Raw genomic sequence first — 17,432 nt, 5'->3', positions numbered from 1 at the left:
ATAATATAATTATAATTAATACTCCTAAAATCATTCAACTTTTATTTCAAACATTTTTTTCTGTCTTTTACGGTTTTATCAATATTCCCTTCGAAAGAAAAAAAACACATTTTTTAAAGCAATGTTTCACCCTTTAAAAGTACGATAGGACATTAAAAAATTATGTATCCCTTATTTTCATTTATAAAACAACATATATAAAAGCTCATCAAATTGAAGGGAGGCACTTGAATCCTTTCCCTTGTTAGTAAATATATTATTTGTGCACCAATAACCGCACAGGCTTTTATAACAATTTTTCTATTGAATTTATGCTTGGAGCTGCAAACAATATTTATTTTGTTTTATTTAATTTAATTAATGTTTGCAATTCACAATACATTTATATGTATATAGATTTCTCTCGCGGTCTCTATGGATATCGATATCCTCTTCGTCCATGTAGTTTTCAATAAAGTTCGCGAACCACTCGAAATTTGATCGATATAGAAAGTTTCGGTGTGCAGGAATTGGCATGCTTAGGACGGAAATATTAAAAAGAGAAGCCACGGGAATCTGTGTCGACAGCGGATCTGCAGGAGACACAGACATTGATTAATCAATAGCACAAGTGTTCAGTACGACGGAGATCAAAGAGCGTTAAATGCTAATCGGGCAAACTTGCCACTTTCATGTCTGCTGAAGAGTTTGCGAAGTTGTGCGCATCTTCACTTTACAAAGCTCTCCTACCTGATGCTTTCTATCTTTCTGTCTGTTTTCCGACTGAAGTCGGGCATTCTTTCGCCTCGCTTTAATTTATTCGAAAGTGCGTGTCACAATTTCTTTTCACGTTTCAAAAAATGAAAAACGGCATGGCTTAAATAATTGTTAAATTGATCTATTAAAAAAGGCTAAGTAGAATTGAGTATTATGAATACTGCAAATAATACGAACATTCAGATTTTAGCAATGGATGGTACCAATAATATCATTTGCTGCGAAAAAATGCGTCTAACGCATGTTGCTGAATTTAAATTATACTTATTTCGGAAATTTATCGAATTAAATAAACATATTTATCATTATTTCTTATTTATTATATTTTTCTCCCTAAATTTCATAAAGTTCTTAATTTACATTGAGTTGGAATATCGTATTTTGCACGTTAATATTGTAAAATAAACAATATTGAGCTGTCCTAATCTTACAAACTCCTGATTGAGACCATTTGGTTTGTAAGATAAGAGGTTTTTTTAATGGGATGCAATCGTCTATTATAAGCATGTTTATAAATCTAATGCCAATCTTTACAAATTAGAAGATATGTTGATTTTGATTATTTTAATTATTATTTTAATCTAATAACATAGAATTCCATTTGAAAAAAATTAAACATTAACAGTTAAGAAAGAGTTATTTTTATTATAAAGTATATATTTGGATATATATTATGAGCAGATTTGGATGTTACATGAATAAACGAATAAATATCTATATTATACGATAAATAACTGATAATTTTATTTTTAAGATGCACACATCAAAGGAATTGCACACATCAAAATCGATGACACAATCTTTCTATATAATATCATTCAGAAAATTTCCTGTACTCATATTACCCATAGATATTTAAAAATTAATGTGAGAGCACTGGGTATTAAAAGCACTTCCGATCATTTTAATATTTGCATTAAAATATTAAATAATCTTATTCAGTAAAATCAATAATCAATTTTAATACCAACGTATAAAACAAATCTACTAAATAATAGAAATAAGATTTTTGATTCTTCAATATGAGAGAAGTATCACAATGTTTTCTTAAGAAATACCAAATGTTTTTTTAAGATGCTCATGATACTCAATCCTATTCTGTACGATAAATGGCGCGTTTCACAAGAATATAATTTAACGTGAAATTGAATCGACGCTATTAAGATCGCGGCTTACGACATCGCCAGCTTTTATTCCACTACATTTACTTCCGTGTTACAATAATTAAACGCGTTCCGCGTATCCGATCGCCAATTCTTTTTCATTTCAGTGTACACGATGTATATTTTAACTTTTAATGAAAAAGCTCCATTTTCCCCTCTCTCGCCATCCTATTACCAGAAGCTCGTAATTCTAATAATTTGTAATTCTATCGTAGCGCTTTTCCAGATCGCAGTTTTTATAGCGCATCCACGCCGATCGTTTCCGTTCATCACGGTCCATTACCTTTTCTCGTAAATATCGTCTTTCGAGTGCCCGCAGTGAAAGGGATCATCAGCGTCGCGGCATTGCAGCCGATGCATTCAACCGCGCGACTAATACCTATCCACTTGGCGGAAATTAATTTATTCTTCTCGACTCGCCAAGTTCGATTCGTATTTATCACTCGTGGCACGATCGCAAGCGTTCGCGGGACACGCTCTGTTTTACGTTTTCACGCAAATCCGACTAAACGAAATTCGAAAATTCCCTTGTTTCCTCTCCTCGCTCTTCGTAATTTTATCACTAAAGTTTATTACGATTTACGGTAGCGTGTTCCACGTTACGTTACAATTACACGCTGCAATACATTTTTTCATTTATTCGACATGTTGATCCGGAACAAACGTTTCGAAATATTGTTAGAAATAAAACGGTTAAAAAAAATCTGATAAGATAGATAAACAGATAGATAGATAGATAGATAAATAGACGGAGAGAAAAAGAGAATATTTTTAGGATTCTTTTTAAAATCCTTTTCAGAATTTCTTATTGTTTGCGTTTCCAAATATTATGACGCGACTAAAATAGAAAATAGAAAATTAGAAAAATAGAAAAATTAGAAAAATAGAAAATAACGTTCTCAAATGGTTTACACTGTGTGCACAATGTGCATTCATACCATTTTAAAGTTCGTTACATTACACCCAGAAAAATATAGCAGCTCGGAAAGCAAAGATAACCAGGCACAATCTAAAAATTCTTTCTGTCAGAAATTTATCATTGAAATTTATTACATAGTCCACGTGCTGTTATGTGCAGTCGCATATTACGATGCGATTACACTATTTATAAACAGATGAAACGAATGGAAGCTAAAGAATCTCTCATTTTCCAAAAGATTGCAACGCATAATTGTTATATAATCAAAAAGAAATTTGTTTAATTATTTTCTTGTTTATTTAGTTATTACTAATTGTTATTTTATAAACTCTTTTGCACTTTATTAAAAAAAAGAGAGAACTAACCGCGAATGATAAGAATAGATCAAGTACAATTATAACTACTCTTAATGATAACGAACCGATAATAATAGAAGTTGAGAATAAAGATGTAATTTTTTTACGAAATATAATATTAAATGTATAAATGGGAGTTTTTCAAATACAATTTTTTAAAAATTTAACATGTAATGGAGTACTTATAAAAAATACGTACATTTTATTTCTATCTGTATTTTAATAAAGCTTATCGGATACAAAATCAGTAGGCTTATCGGTATAAAATCGGAAGGAAATATTTGGTTGTGCTCCCTTGTAAATAAAATTTAGATATTCCCATAATCTATCGCATTTCATCGTGGAGTTCCGTTTAAGTTTGTTCAACTATCGCCTCTTCTGGTTTATCGACAATAGACTTGAGTTCATCAGCTGTAAGACAATGTTTGCCTAAAATTCGAAATCGATATCGCTATGTCGCGAGTTCAGTTAGGAATACAGTCAAGTAACTTCCCGATATACTTGCGGATGTGTCCGGAAATTTGACTCTTGCTTAGATCAATGTTATCAATGTTATCGACATGACATAGTTTAGATGAACTACCAAAGCCAATACATACATATACATATAATCGGATCACTCGCGACATAACGGTTAACTTTTAAATAAATAAAACTGAGAGAGATCTATATAATAGATTTCCGTTTGCTGTTGCAATCTTTTAACAAATGAATAATTTAAATACCCCCACGAAATATTTCTGTCGATGGTACCTCTTCTGTTGCAAATCCACTGGCGCGTTTTCACTAAATCTTTTAGTCGATCAAGGATTAGTTTTGAGAATTGCGGAGCAAAAGCCGTGGAAAAAGTTGCCTTCGATCGGAGTGTCGTTGAGCGAAACTCGATTTCAGATTGCAAAAGCATTCCATGATGAAAGAAAACGATGATAGTTCCGGGACTTCCGTACATCTTCCGTCGTACTTTCCATCGGATATACAAGTACCGTGACTTTCATCCATCGACGTAACCTGTTTGCAAGTTTTGCGAAATGGTTACGGGAGGAGTTCCCAAGCGCTTTCATACAAGTTATATCGCGTGACATACGCGGTTTAGTCTTTCTCCGCCATAGTTGCACGCTTCAACGGAATCCGCTGCGAAAGGGTATTTGTCAATTCAAGCAAAGAGTACACAGACAAATGGATCTTGCGGATGGAAATCCGATAGAAATATTTATATCACATATTAATTCACGCCAATACTCGTTAAGTTCTGTTAAACATGAAGTGTTTTACCTTTTTAAGCACAAAACATTATTTATAAAAGAAAAATTTAAAATTTTTCACATTGCTTTTACACGATATATATATATATATATATATATAATTTAAAAATTTTTGAAAAATTTTTGACTGAAAGTTTTAAAAGTCTCTGTTTGAAAGAAAAGCAAAATTCATGCTTATATTTCGTATAAAGAGCGTCTTACTGTAAACATATAATATTTAATGGAATGTATTATAGTAAATGTATAATATTATATTACATTAATTATTATATATAATCGTATTAATTTTGTATTAATTTTGTACCAAATATTAATCTATATGTATATTATATAATAATTGTTGCATTAATAAATATATTAGTCATATTATTGCATGAATATCTAAATTAATTTAATTTACAACAAAATAAAAATTTTCAATTGAGCATATGAATCATAATATCTGCAAAATCGCTGAAAAAAGATAAGGATTCCTTTCGGGTCTGCTTGAGAGACAAAATTTTCAATTTGTCAATACTTGTTTATACAGAACAATCAGACGATGCCTTTTGCCTCTCGCGTGACGGCTGCAAATCGCATACTTTACATGAACGACGGAGTGTTCGCACGTTGTTCTATATTTCCAATAAATTTATGCAAATACGAGACCACCTCACACTCCACTGCTGATCTAAAGAAGGCTAAACAACCTGTCGTAAGCCAGTTCCAACAGAAGAACGTCGAATTCCCCGGTGGAGCATTCGTGCCGCTCCACAATTTTCACGGCATTTATGTCCTTTGCCGTTTTCGTCGAGAATTTCCATGACAGATGTCCGATTTCGCTGAACGATGAATAAATCCCCGCGCTCGCGACGCAAACCAATTCTTCGATGTCCGCGATGATCGATGTTATTAAGCAGCTGTTTAGCCTGGGCATGCAATACACGTCACCCGGAGGTATAGGAACATGATTACGATCTTATCGAGGAACAGAATGACAAATTGTCCTTAACCCTTCAGGTCGGGCTTCGTAGTCTGAACTTGTGAAAAAAAAGGGCAAGCACGATTGCTCGTAACATAACGTATTGCTTTCACGAAGCATGTTCATGTTAGTGATTAATCTTGATTAATCTTTCTACACCAAGGTGTTTTACAGTCTGTTTTACAAGGACAGTTTCCGAGAAAAGAAAAAGAAAAGATAATTGATATAAAATCAATCTCAAGCTCTAATCTAAAATTGACTGATAAACACAAGACTGACTGGTAAACACAAGATATGTAGATGTTTGTTCAAGGAGGACAAGAGGAGAGTGTTGCTAGTCCCCTCCCTAAATTTTAAGAAGAAATAATTAAATTATGAAAATCATTTTTATGACGAAAAATTAAACGTTTAATACAATTGTTTAATACATGAGTTATTCGTATGAAAGTTTATAAAAATGTTCAAAAACCGTATAAATATTTTAATAAGTTTTGTGTGTGAAGATAAATTTTTATCCCTTCTTGACTGAAATTCTGAATACATTCATGACAATTCCAAACATAAAGTTACATGTACCTGTTAGTTATAATTTCCCACTCTAATATAACACAAGTATTACAATTATATTATTGAATGGGAAATTACAACTAATAGGCACGTTACATAACTTCGTGTTTGCTGAGAAATAATTGGATAGGTATTTTATGTATAACACATATTATGTGGTATCGGAAATTCAGCTTTAAATTCACTTTTTCATCTGTGTAGCCAAAAAGGTAATAGTTAAAGTTTCCATTTAATCTTTTTGTCAATGCATAATTGTTTACTTTTTCAATATGGTGTTTCACGTTTTTAATAAAAAATATAAAACTGAAAGCGATTTAAAGTCTGTATAAAACTGATTTTTGTTGTTTAAAGAGAATTTGAGGCAACAAAGAAATAAATTCACACATAAATAATATAAAAACGTTTACTATTTAAAATTTAATATATTCATGTATTGACAAAAAGATTAATTTCGCTCATACAAGTATTTGTATATATTATTTCGCTGCAAACCGAAATTGCTGTATAATTATCAAGTAAATGTTACGTTAATAGTTCTGCTAGTAAATTCAGAACGAAGGATTCTATGCATGACCGTAAGCAACTTGCAAGAACATAAACGAAAGCAACCGTCGGAAATAATGCAAACTGATCGAAAGTTTCGCAAAGCGTAATACTGAACTCAATGACGCAAAAAGCTTCTAATGTGAAACTTCTACCATCCAACTTTATCCATGTTTACCCCGCGATGCTTTATCAGACTCGACATAGCGCAATAATTGCCAAAATGTTAACTACTTGTTGCGCGACAAATTTCAATTCCAATTCTCGTTGGACGGAATCTCGCTGGGCAAATATAATGGATATCGGCATACGTCTCCAACGGAATTCATTTTGTGAAAATTTATGATCTCTACTTGCAGAATCTGTAAAGCATCCAGAAGAATCAATAGAATATCTTTAATGCATCGGTTTAAATGGATGTGCATCAGAAAGGAACAATTTTTCAGGATTAAATGATTGAGTAGAATTTCTTTTTTATCTTATAATTGTTAATATACAATTATATTCAGTCTTATTCGATTATATTCATATTTAATCAATATTCATATATAATCAATTTCTTATTAAGCTTTTGATTATTACTATAGTTTTTACTGACTTTTTTAAATGAAACGACGCTATAGCGATTTATAAATAATTTTTGGAGATTAAAACATCGCTATATACTTTTAAAAAATACTATAAATTTTAATAACTGTTTTTTTGAATAGTTTAAAATAAATATTTACTAAATGTAAATATACATTTATTTGATACAAAAACCAATTAATTTGATTAAACTATCTTTTCCTTCATTGGATACATACGTATTTATTTACTATAAGTAAATGTTTATTTAATATTATTCAAAGAAAAACGTATTAAGATTTCGTAATATCTTTCAATCGGGCTTTTTCATTTTTTATATTCTAAAGTGAGATAACTTTTTCAATCAGGAGAACTTTGACCCAAATTTTAAAACCTGCCTAGTATGATATGTCCAAAACATTTTTAAGACATTTTTATGGCTGTAAGTCATAAAGCCGTAAGAAATTGATCAATTACAATCGATTACTTTTTTCATATTCGACTGTGATTGCAATCAATCTTTCTTATAGTTTTACAACTTACAACTTTTTAAAGCAAGGTTGAGGACTTAGATTATGTCTCAATTTTAACACAACTATATTGTCTGCTTCAAAATATTTATAAAAATTTAAGCAAAAATAACCCTTTTTTTTGCGGCTTCACGAAATCTTATCGCTATGATGCAGGAATGCTTTGAGGCAATTCATTGTTTCATCGAAAGAACGTTATCGTTTTTTACTGACATTCCATGGCTGCAGTGGTACAGCTCGGCGTTCAGCCGTAGCCAAAATATTCAGCTTAAAATAAACAATACATCACATGTTAATCCAACATGAGCAAAAAATAGTTTAGTTGAAAATGGACAAACCAGAAGATTCTGAATCTTAAATGAATCAGAATTCCGGATATCTCAAGCAGAATTTGTTAAATTTACTGGAAAATTTTCTGTTTGTCCATTTTTCAATTATATATTTTTCTCATTGAAAAATTTTAAATCCTTAGGAATTTTAATTTATAAAAGAAATCCTAATTTGTAAAAATCCATAATTTTGCAAAACTGACAAGTAACGAAATCAGAATTGTGAATATCGAGCAATTTTCTTTGCACAGTTACGTTCAATGTGGAAAAGATCATGTATTTGTATCCGAGGCGGTGGGTGACTTCTTATCGATTCGCACCACCTCGGAATGCGTCAGACCTTCTCCTACAGAACTTGCAGGAATGAGGCAGAGAATGGGGAAGTGAAAATACCGATCGCGCATAAAGTACGCGCCGGACAGCTCTCTTCCAGATTAAGCGCAATTTCATAGCAAAAGTTCTGTTGATAATAATAAAATTCTTATAGTGTGTCTGCAATTTATCGCATTTTTTTCATAAAGCGAACAAATTTTTTTATTATTGCTCCAAAAACGTTAATATGCATTGAAACAGTGATACGATGAAAATTATTAAAATTCTTATTAAATCATATTTTTGAACATAACGATAGAGGGAAATAACTTTCTCTCTGAAGGAGATATGATCTCTTATAATTTTTTTCTCTTCCAAATATTTTATAGCCAAAGAAAATACGATGTTTTAAAACACATTGTATCTTTTATAACTTGTTAACATTCGCTTTGTAACATTACTTATTACACCTTTATGCTACGCTAAGAAACTTCTAACGAAATAACGATGTTATACCTCCCTGTTTATAATACATTAAATAACGCTCACTATAAACGAGATGCAAGCTCTAAAGTCTATTCTGTAAATTTGATCTGCAATGTACATTCCTCGAGGCGCCACAAATTCTTCATTAACACGTAAAACTGTACCGATTTTTTTACATTCTTGTAATATACATCGTGTGCAGACATTTATGTTTATTTTTAAAAATACCACAAAATAATCAACTTGTCAGTTAAATTTGACTTGATTTTTGTTTGGAAATATCAACACATTTCAAAAATAAGTAGCAGGTTTATTAAATGAATAAAAAAATAATTTCGGATTTGAAATAAATTTTAATATTTATTTAATTTAATGTTAAGTGTAAATTTATTAAATACTTATATTTGTGCGATGAAATATTATATTTTTCCACACATAATATAAATATTATATATATAAATCAAGAGTTATACTGACCCATATTTGTTTTATTAATAATAATCTATTATTATTATTACTCTTCAAAACTCTTGAAAAACAAGGTTAAGAAATCACACAATTCACACATTTAGTTAACGATTCACATAAAGTACAATGGAATTTATATCAGAATGTCGTTAATAATCATTTTATACTACATTTATACTTCAATGCACGCCGAAAATAAAATCCAATGATCGATTTTTGTTTTACACTTTATTTCTCTTCAAAAACATTCATTTGATATTATTCTGTAGAGATAATCTAAAACTTAAACTGAGCAACAATAACTTATTCCGTCTTGTATTAATTTCTTTATATCAATTTCCGATTTTATTTTCAACTTTTCTGAATGTAGTATCGCATTTTTAACATTAGAGATACGTTTGTGATTAAATTATATAATACTATATATCGTTGAAAAATGAATATGAATGCTGCGCGACAAACAAAAATCTACAATATTATTATATATAATATTAGACTTCGGAGCAAATGTGAATATATATAATATGTGTTACTTTAATTTTAATTTGTAATTTATTGTGTAGACTCAAAATGTCTATCATTGATAAGTCATCAGACTTTTTATTTCTCAACTCCTATCTATGATATATTATGGCTTAATAAAATATATCTTATTTAGAATAATTTAATTTTAATATACAATATAAATGCATGTTGCCAACAAAGATATTTTATTAATTATTTAAAGAAAAAGAGAAAGCAATGTTCTCAATCGTAATTATTAAATTGTCTATTGCCAAAGAGGAAACATCCATCATCACACAAGCTTTTTTATACCAAGAGAAGTTATCTCCTAGAAACGTTTATTAAAATAAAAATGCAGTCAATGAACATTAAAGCAGTTATATAGAAATGAATACAGAAATTATTTTCTAGTATCTAGTGCATTCAATAGAAACTAAAAGCGAAATATCAGAATCAATCATTTTAAAATAAACATCATCTTTTAGTCATCTTAAATAGATAAGAGTTTTATATTTCCAAATAGTTTGTTTCTCGAGTAAGGCAGTTTAATCGTCTAACACGCTTATAGCCTCGTAAAGTTCTGCTGCGGACATGTAACAGGATGCAATTCCTCCTAAACTACACGAGTTGCTGAACGTGCCATTTCTAAAGTTTCAAAGGTAGTGCGCTACGATTTAATGTATCACGTCGTTATTTGAAGATTGTTACATTAAGAAGATTGTTATTCTGAGATGTAGATTGAAGATTGTTACACTAAGATGACACACTTCCATTGCCAGTAGTTTTCATTCAAGAGTCCTCCAAGAAGGCTTCTATTATTACGCTATTCAGTAGTCGCATTTATTACCGTTTCTCGACACATCATCATTATTACGTTTGTGTCCAAATTAAGAGTGAGAAATCAGCAATTTAATTGTCAAATAGATTTGACATGATGTCAAAGAGAAGATAGGCTATTCTATTCTTTTTAGCTAAACTTTTTTATGGTTAATCTTTTTCCTTTTTTTCGTTTTACATTCTAGAGAAAAAGAGAGAAGATAAACTGTGCAAGAAATTTAGTTAAAAAGAAGAGACTTCTTAAAACATCTAGGCACTTATACAAAAAACAGGAATCGATCTTGAGTCTGACCATGTCAATCGTAAACATATTACAAGCATGTATTTATATTGCAATTTGAATTTAATAATGTGTTAATTTATTTTTTCATCTATTCACATCGTTAATATTGTTACTAAACACTTATATTTTGCAATCGAAAGCAAATTGGACCATATTTTGATTAAATAAAAATTAAATAATTTCTTGATGTGTACTTCTATATTTTTATTGTTGAGCTTTAATATTTATTTTATAGATATTTGTTTTACACGTATTAATATAATTTAATATTTTTCAATAAGTTTTTTTTTAAATTGATACTTGATATATTTATGTAATATGCATTCTGAAATTATAAAAATACGCAACGCGCTAAAACAAATTAATTATTTTTATTTTAACAAGTCTATAATTGGAAATTCGAAATCTCTTTATAAGAATTATAATAAAACTTAGTAAAAAAAAAATTTGTAATTTTACCAACATAAAAATTTTACAAAACGTAAATAAAATAGTTTTCTTTCTTTCTTATCGGAATTTAATGTAATATTCATTGACTTTTTCACAATTTTACGATCATGTAATTACACAGATGTTATCTGACAAACCAAATATATTATATGTCAACGAGAGAACATGACGGTGAAAAATGTGAATCCATGTATGAATTCAAAGAATTTAAAGCTAAATCGACTGTCATACCATTTTAATTTTCTATTATCACCTAACATATTTGAGAAAGGAATTTTGATTCGTCCATGGATATTGCATATCGGCAGATACTTGAAACTTTGCAGATAACCGTCTGGAGCGCTTTTCCAACAACATCTAGGCCGCATTAGTGGAGGACCACGAAAGATCTATGAGCGCTCGTGATATGTTTGAGAGCAAATGAATTATATACCACTTACGGAATAATGCTCGCACGTAATCATAATACAACGTTATGATTTATGATACTTCGCGCGTGGATTTATGTTGCGTTCACTGTTTATCCTTCACACAATCATATAACACGATAGAGAAAAGAATCAAGGTATTTTTCGTACAACTATCGATCAAAATATGTGATCTAGAGATATAAAAAGATTATTGGTTCGTTTGTTATCCTGAATTACGACTCTTTCGAATTCAATCGTGGTATCACGCATGAAAAAAATGATTTTGCTGATCTAAAAATTTAGTTAAATATAAATCTGAAAATAACTTTCTTGAATTGTCAAAATAATTTTATAGGAATTTCGATCATTTAGATGTATATTTAGCTAAATTTTTAGATATTTAACTTTGAGATACTTAAGCAAAAGTTCTTTCTTTGCGTAAATAGCTTTTTATCCGTAAAGTTAGTTTTATAATATTTAGTTTCATCTTTTTTGTTTGCTTATACAAACAACAACAGTAAAAACATCTTGATAAGATACACAATGACGTTAATATTTATTATTTTCATAAATTTGCGTTTTGCATATATACATTTTTTCAGTTGATTGTACAAGGAAACAATAATTTTCAAGTATCTGCAATTCAAATATTTAAAAATTTAGATACAGATTTAAAAATAATTTTATCAAATTTTTAAAATAATTATGTAGGACGTTTAAGCTAGTTGTTAGAATGTCAAATTTTTTTTGCAGAATTGATCATTAAGCTTAAATACATCTACATTAATTATTTTGATGATTTAACACAATTATTTTTAAATCGCTAAATTTTTGAATATTTCAGCAAAATTATTCTTTCCGTGTACGCTTCTCTTTTTCTCGTTACCGTCAAAGTGTAAAAGAAAGGAAGTGTATAAAGTGAGAGGATACAAAAGCAAATAGATGTTTTGTAGTTTCTTTTTTTATGAAACAATAGTATACAGATATCTATTATAAATTACAATAATAATTACAGTAATAATTCGTGTTGATGTTCTTTACAAGAAATATATAGATCGATGAAGTCGTAACGTGTTCTTTCGTCGTAATTTGGTCTCATGTGATCCATCGCACAATCGCTAGAATTCTATTTAAACATAAGTCCTTCGAAGTGTAAGCTCGGCTTAAATGCTTGACGGTTTGAGTACCACGTGTCACATGTTGGTGATTAAACGATTTGGATTATGCAATACATTGATATATTTTCATTTATTTGCAATTAAAATTAATCAGAAGTTGACTAGCAATGTGTTTCAACTAGAAAATGGAAAATTTAATGCTGTAATATGTATAATTTTGTCTGTGATAAATATATTAGCATCATTATTACATTGTGCATATTTAAATATTAATAAAACGCTATCGTAATTTCTCTCTGATATAATTATTATTAACGAAAACTATTTTCCACAAAAGAGGATTAGCTTGTATTAATAGCTTTGTATTAACGATGTTAATGTCGGAAACACCATCAAAATCTTTTGTTCCGTACGTAACTCGATAAATCTGTCATCAGTAGGATTACAACTGGACAACTTTGCGGAAAATGCATTTCTGCGCTGGCTCGATTTAAAGTTCAAATAATTCGCAATGTGCAACTCACTTAGAACACAGAGCAATTAAAACATGCACTTGTTAGTAATTTCCTAGATTTAACTGTAATTTTAAACGGCACGAATGTGAGGCAGAGAAATATACAGTCAAATTGTACGGCGTTTAACAAAATGCCACGTACAAATACCATCATCTTTGTCTGTATCTTGCCTGTAAATCAGTCTATTCTTTTGGGTTTATTACAACCGTTTACTACGTGCATTCAGTTTTACGTTGTGCGCCGGCGTGAATGGTACATTTATCCGTCTGTCGTAAGTCATTGTTATCTCGATATCTTGCATTCAATAAATCTTGCTATAAGTCTCGAGTCGTTGAAAAGCTAGAAAAGCATAGCAATTACCCATTCATTCGTTATTCATAACCAGTTTAAAAGCTTGAGACTCTATGTGCAAAGCAGAAGCAATTTTTTTTCGATGATAAACAATAAATGAATGGTGCAAAATACTTATATAAATGGTTAGTTCATTCTTATATTTAAAACTATCTTAAATATAGTCTTAAGATATCATAAGACAATCAAACAAAACGAATTAACATTTTAAAATATTATTTAAGACAATCTTGAAAAAAAATTATGACTGGCCTATACTGTTATTTTGCAAAACAATATTGCAATATATTTATATAATGCATAAAATATTATCTTTCAAATTATACATAATAATTATAAATAATACAGTGTTTAACACTAGAACAGCGATTAATATATATTATACTTATTAGTACTATTTAATGTATATTATATATTTTTGAAAAAAGAAAGATGTAAAGAGAAGAAATAAATAAATAAATTTAATCATTCACATATTGCAACAAAAATCACGAAAAATCTTTAAAAAACATGTCGTTATAAATTTAATGAACTACATTAAAAATCAGTTATTTTTATTACTTTATGGAAGTATTTTAGTGTTAAGGAATTCTAGTGTTAATAATAAGAATATGAATAAAAGAATATCTTCCATAAAAAGTTGCAATTTCTGCTTTGTCAAAGTATAGACGCTATATTTTGCGCAACTAAATTTTAAAAAACACGTAGGTGACTATGATATAAATTAAAATGTTGTAGAGGAAAATCATCGTTACATTTTATTTTTAGATTATATTTCTTGAACACAAGCTAAAAATAAAATTTTGAATAAACTAGAAAGTGTCTTCTATCAAATGATATAGATACAGTTTTTATAATACTTTTTGCAATTTTGCAATAATTAACTTTTTTATAAGACAAATAAAAAAATAAATGTACAACAAAATGAGCCCCGAAACTGACATAATAAATAGTAATTGTCATAATAAACAGTAATTAAAAATGTTTAATTTACGAAAAATAAAGAAATGTCTTTTTAAGAGACCGATATCGATATTACGACTTTCTTCTATAATTACTAACTGAGATATAAGATTTATTTGTAATCTCGATATGAATTTACCAAAATCAGCTTATCAGATCAAAGCTTGAAAACTGTTTATGCTTCATGGGATAAATTAGCTATTTTTTGACAAGGAATGTTGCAACATATCTCTTTTATTAAATTGTAATTAAAACATATATCAACAATATAACATTTATATTCCTGATCCCATCTAAACAATGATATGGCGGATATAATTTTCAGTTTTCAATTTCCTGCAATCCGTCTTCTATTTTGTCGAGATGTTCATTTCGTTTATAATTAAAAATCTCGTTCTAGCTCATGAAAACCGCGCGAATATGTCGGTAATTCGCAGCGGGATAATAAGTAGCGGATATTTGTTCATTCTCAGTCCCACGCGGAAGAGAGATACGCTCAGTCCCATTCGTTGTTCTTATAACTATTTTACAGCGTCTATCTAACCGAGAGCTGTGCGCAGAATTTACGTTGCCCATAGAACATCGCACAGCTTTTTGCGTCGCGTGATCGTAAAGATGACGTCGTCCTGAGGATGAATTTACTTTGTTAAAGTCCCCATCGTCATTTAACTCCAGCCATCTCCAGGCTGCTATACATATACATACATAATATATATGTGCTATGTATATATACATATATACATACATTCATGCGTTGTACTACGTTATGCGTGTTATATTTTCATTTTTCTACAAATTCGAGACTGACCTGAACGTTCCAGGAAGTATGTAAAAGTCGGAAACGAAATAAAGATATATGTGCGCTTGCGAGATATATCTTGCGGTTTTCATAACCTGCATAAAATGAGTGCCACAGAAATAAGCTATTCTTAGTGAAAGATATTGACCTTTATCTTCGCTGTAAAATTTTAAGTCAGCATGTCTGATGGAAAAACAAAAATAGCGATTCGTTGCAACTATCTTGCCAATGTCTTTGCCGACTGCGAGCATCATGAGAAGAACTGTAGCCTCAAGATATCTTTCACAAGAAAAATCATAACTGTTCAAGAATACACGCGATATGGTAAAATTGAAAACGAGATAATATTACTTGATGAATGTGCGCACGTTTACAAAGGTATCTCCTACTTCTCGTATTCAATGTACGTACGTATTATTCTTGAAAAGGAACAATTCTTTAACAATGCGTTCTTCTCTTCCTGCATAAAATTACTAAATTCCATCGTATAAACCTGAAAGAAGGATTTAAACTCGACGAGAAATTCGCAATAGCAATCTGTTACAATTACTTAATCAATATATTCGCTGTCTAAAAAAGACCGAATAAAAGGCAAATTATTAAACGCAAATTATTAAAAGCAACATTTCAAGTACTTTATCCTTGTATCCCATGAATCAATAATTCTCAAAAACACATCAATAATTTGGAATAAAATTCAAATATATTATTTTACGCATATTTGTTTGCAAGATAGCTTTTCATGCTTTAGCTTTTCATGCTCGAAATAAATAATAGGCATTTTTATTTTTCCACACGTGATTTTAACTTTATTAGCCAGTTGCTTGCCAGTTGAAACAGCTAAAACAGCGATTTATTGGCGCAATTAATTCGTCAATTTAGCCGAGGGGTTATAAATCAAAGTCACGATTCAGCACGTAAAAGGCAAATCATCTCTTAGAACCGCTGGCAAATATGGCCGAAACGCTGTATAAAATTTGCACGGCTCCATCAAAACTGCAATGGAAACGGAAACGCTTCTCGTGAGAATGGATTCTGGAGAATTGAATGGCGAAGGGACTCTCAGCTTGCGCAGCTGCAATTCCCTCAGAACTAGTCACAAATACATGAACGCATCACCAGTAAATCTCTGCTTCTCACTCAACGCGATATCGCGATACATTACGAATGAACTCGAAAAGACAGCGCTGGCGGATTATTCAATAATAATCGAAGCGGATGAATCTGGGAAACAGAGCGAAGAACTGTCAAGACAAAAGTGCACGATTAATTCCCGCTGACAAAGTCGCTTTTAAAAGCTACTCTACATTGCGAGAAGCTCGAAATAAAAGTGATGTAGGCAAAGCAGCGTGGCATACATAAAGTGCGAAAATTACACTTTTGCCTTTCAACCGCTCAGTGCGAAATAAATTTCTTGACAAATCGTTTAATTCGTGTTAAATATTTCTGGCTTAAGTTAAAATAATCCTACCCAAAGAAGAAAAAAATTAAATAACGATGATAAGAATAGCGTGTCAGCGTGCGTGAGAAATCCTTCTCGATTAAATCCTACTTGTAGTTTACATTCGATGTGTGAACGCGTGTTTCATATTTATACATTGTCTGCTTCATTCTTAATATATATTTACATTTTATTCTACTTCGGAAGTCTCGATTCGAGAACTGCTTTACGGCCTGTTTATTGGACAATCTATATTAGATCGATGAGGTCGACCGTTATCGATTCGTTGTAATATGCTTTACCGTACGGCAAGAAGCCGAAACATGCTTACGGGGATTACGATAAATCGCCACTTGAGGTTGCTTAGGCGAACGGATCTTCGAGAAATGTGTCGGAAACATTGCTATTCTTTTTGTACAGATTCTTTGATTTATAAATCAAAGCTAATTTTTTCTTCTCTTTTTTGTTAATAAGAAACTGCTACTTTGAACAAAATTTTGAACAATATTTATAGGTTTCAAGATATAATTGCTTTAAAAAAT

Source organism: Atta colombica, unplaced genomic scaffold (genome assembly GCF_001594045.1).
Source record: "Atta colombica isolate Treedump-2 unplaced genomic scaffold, Acol1.0 scaffold92, whole genome shotgun sequence".
Taxonomy (NCBI): Eukaryota; Metazoa; Arthropoda; class Insecta; order Hymenoptera; family Formicidae; genus Atta; species Atta colombica.
Note: the sequence above shows the minus strand (reverse complement) of the source record.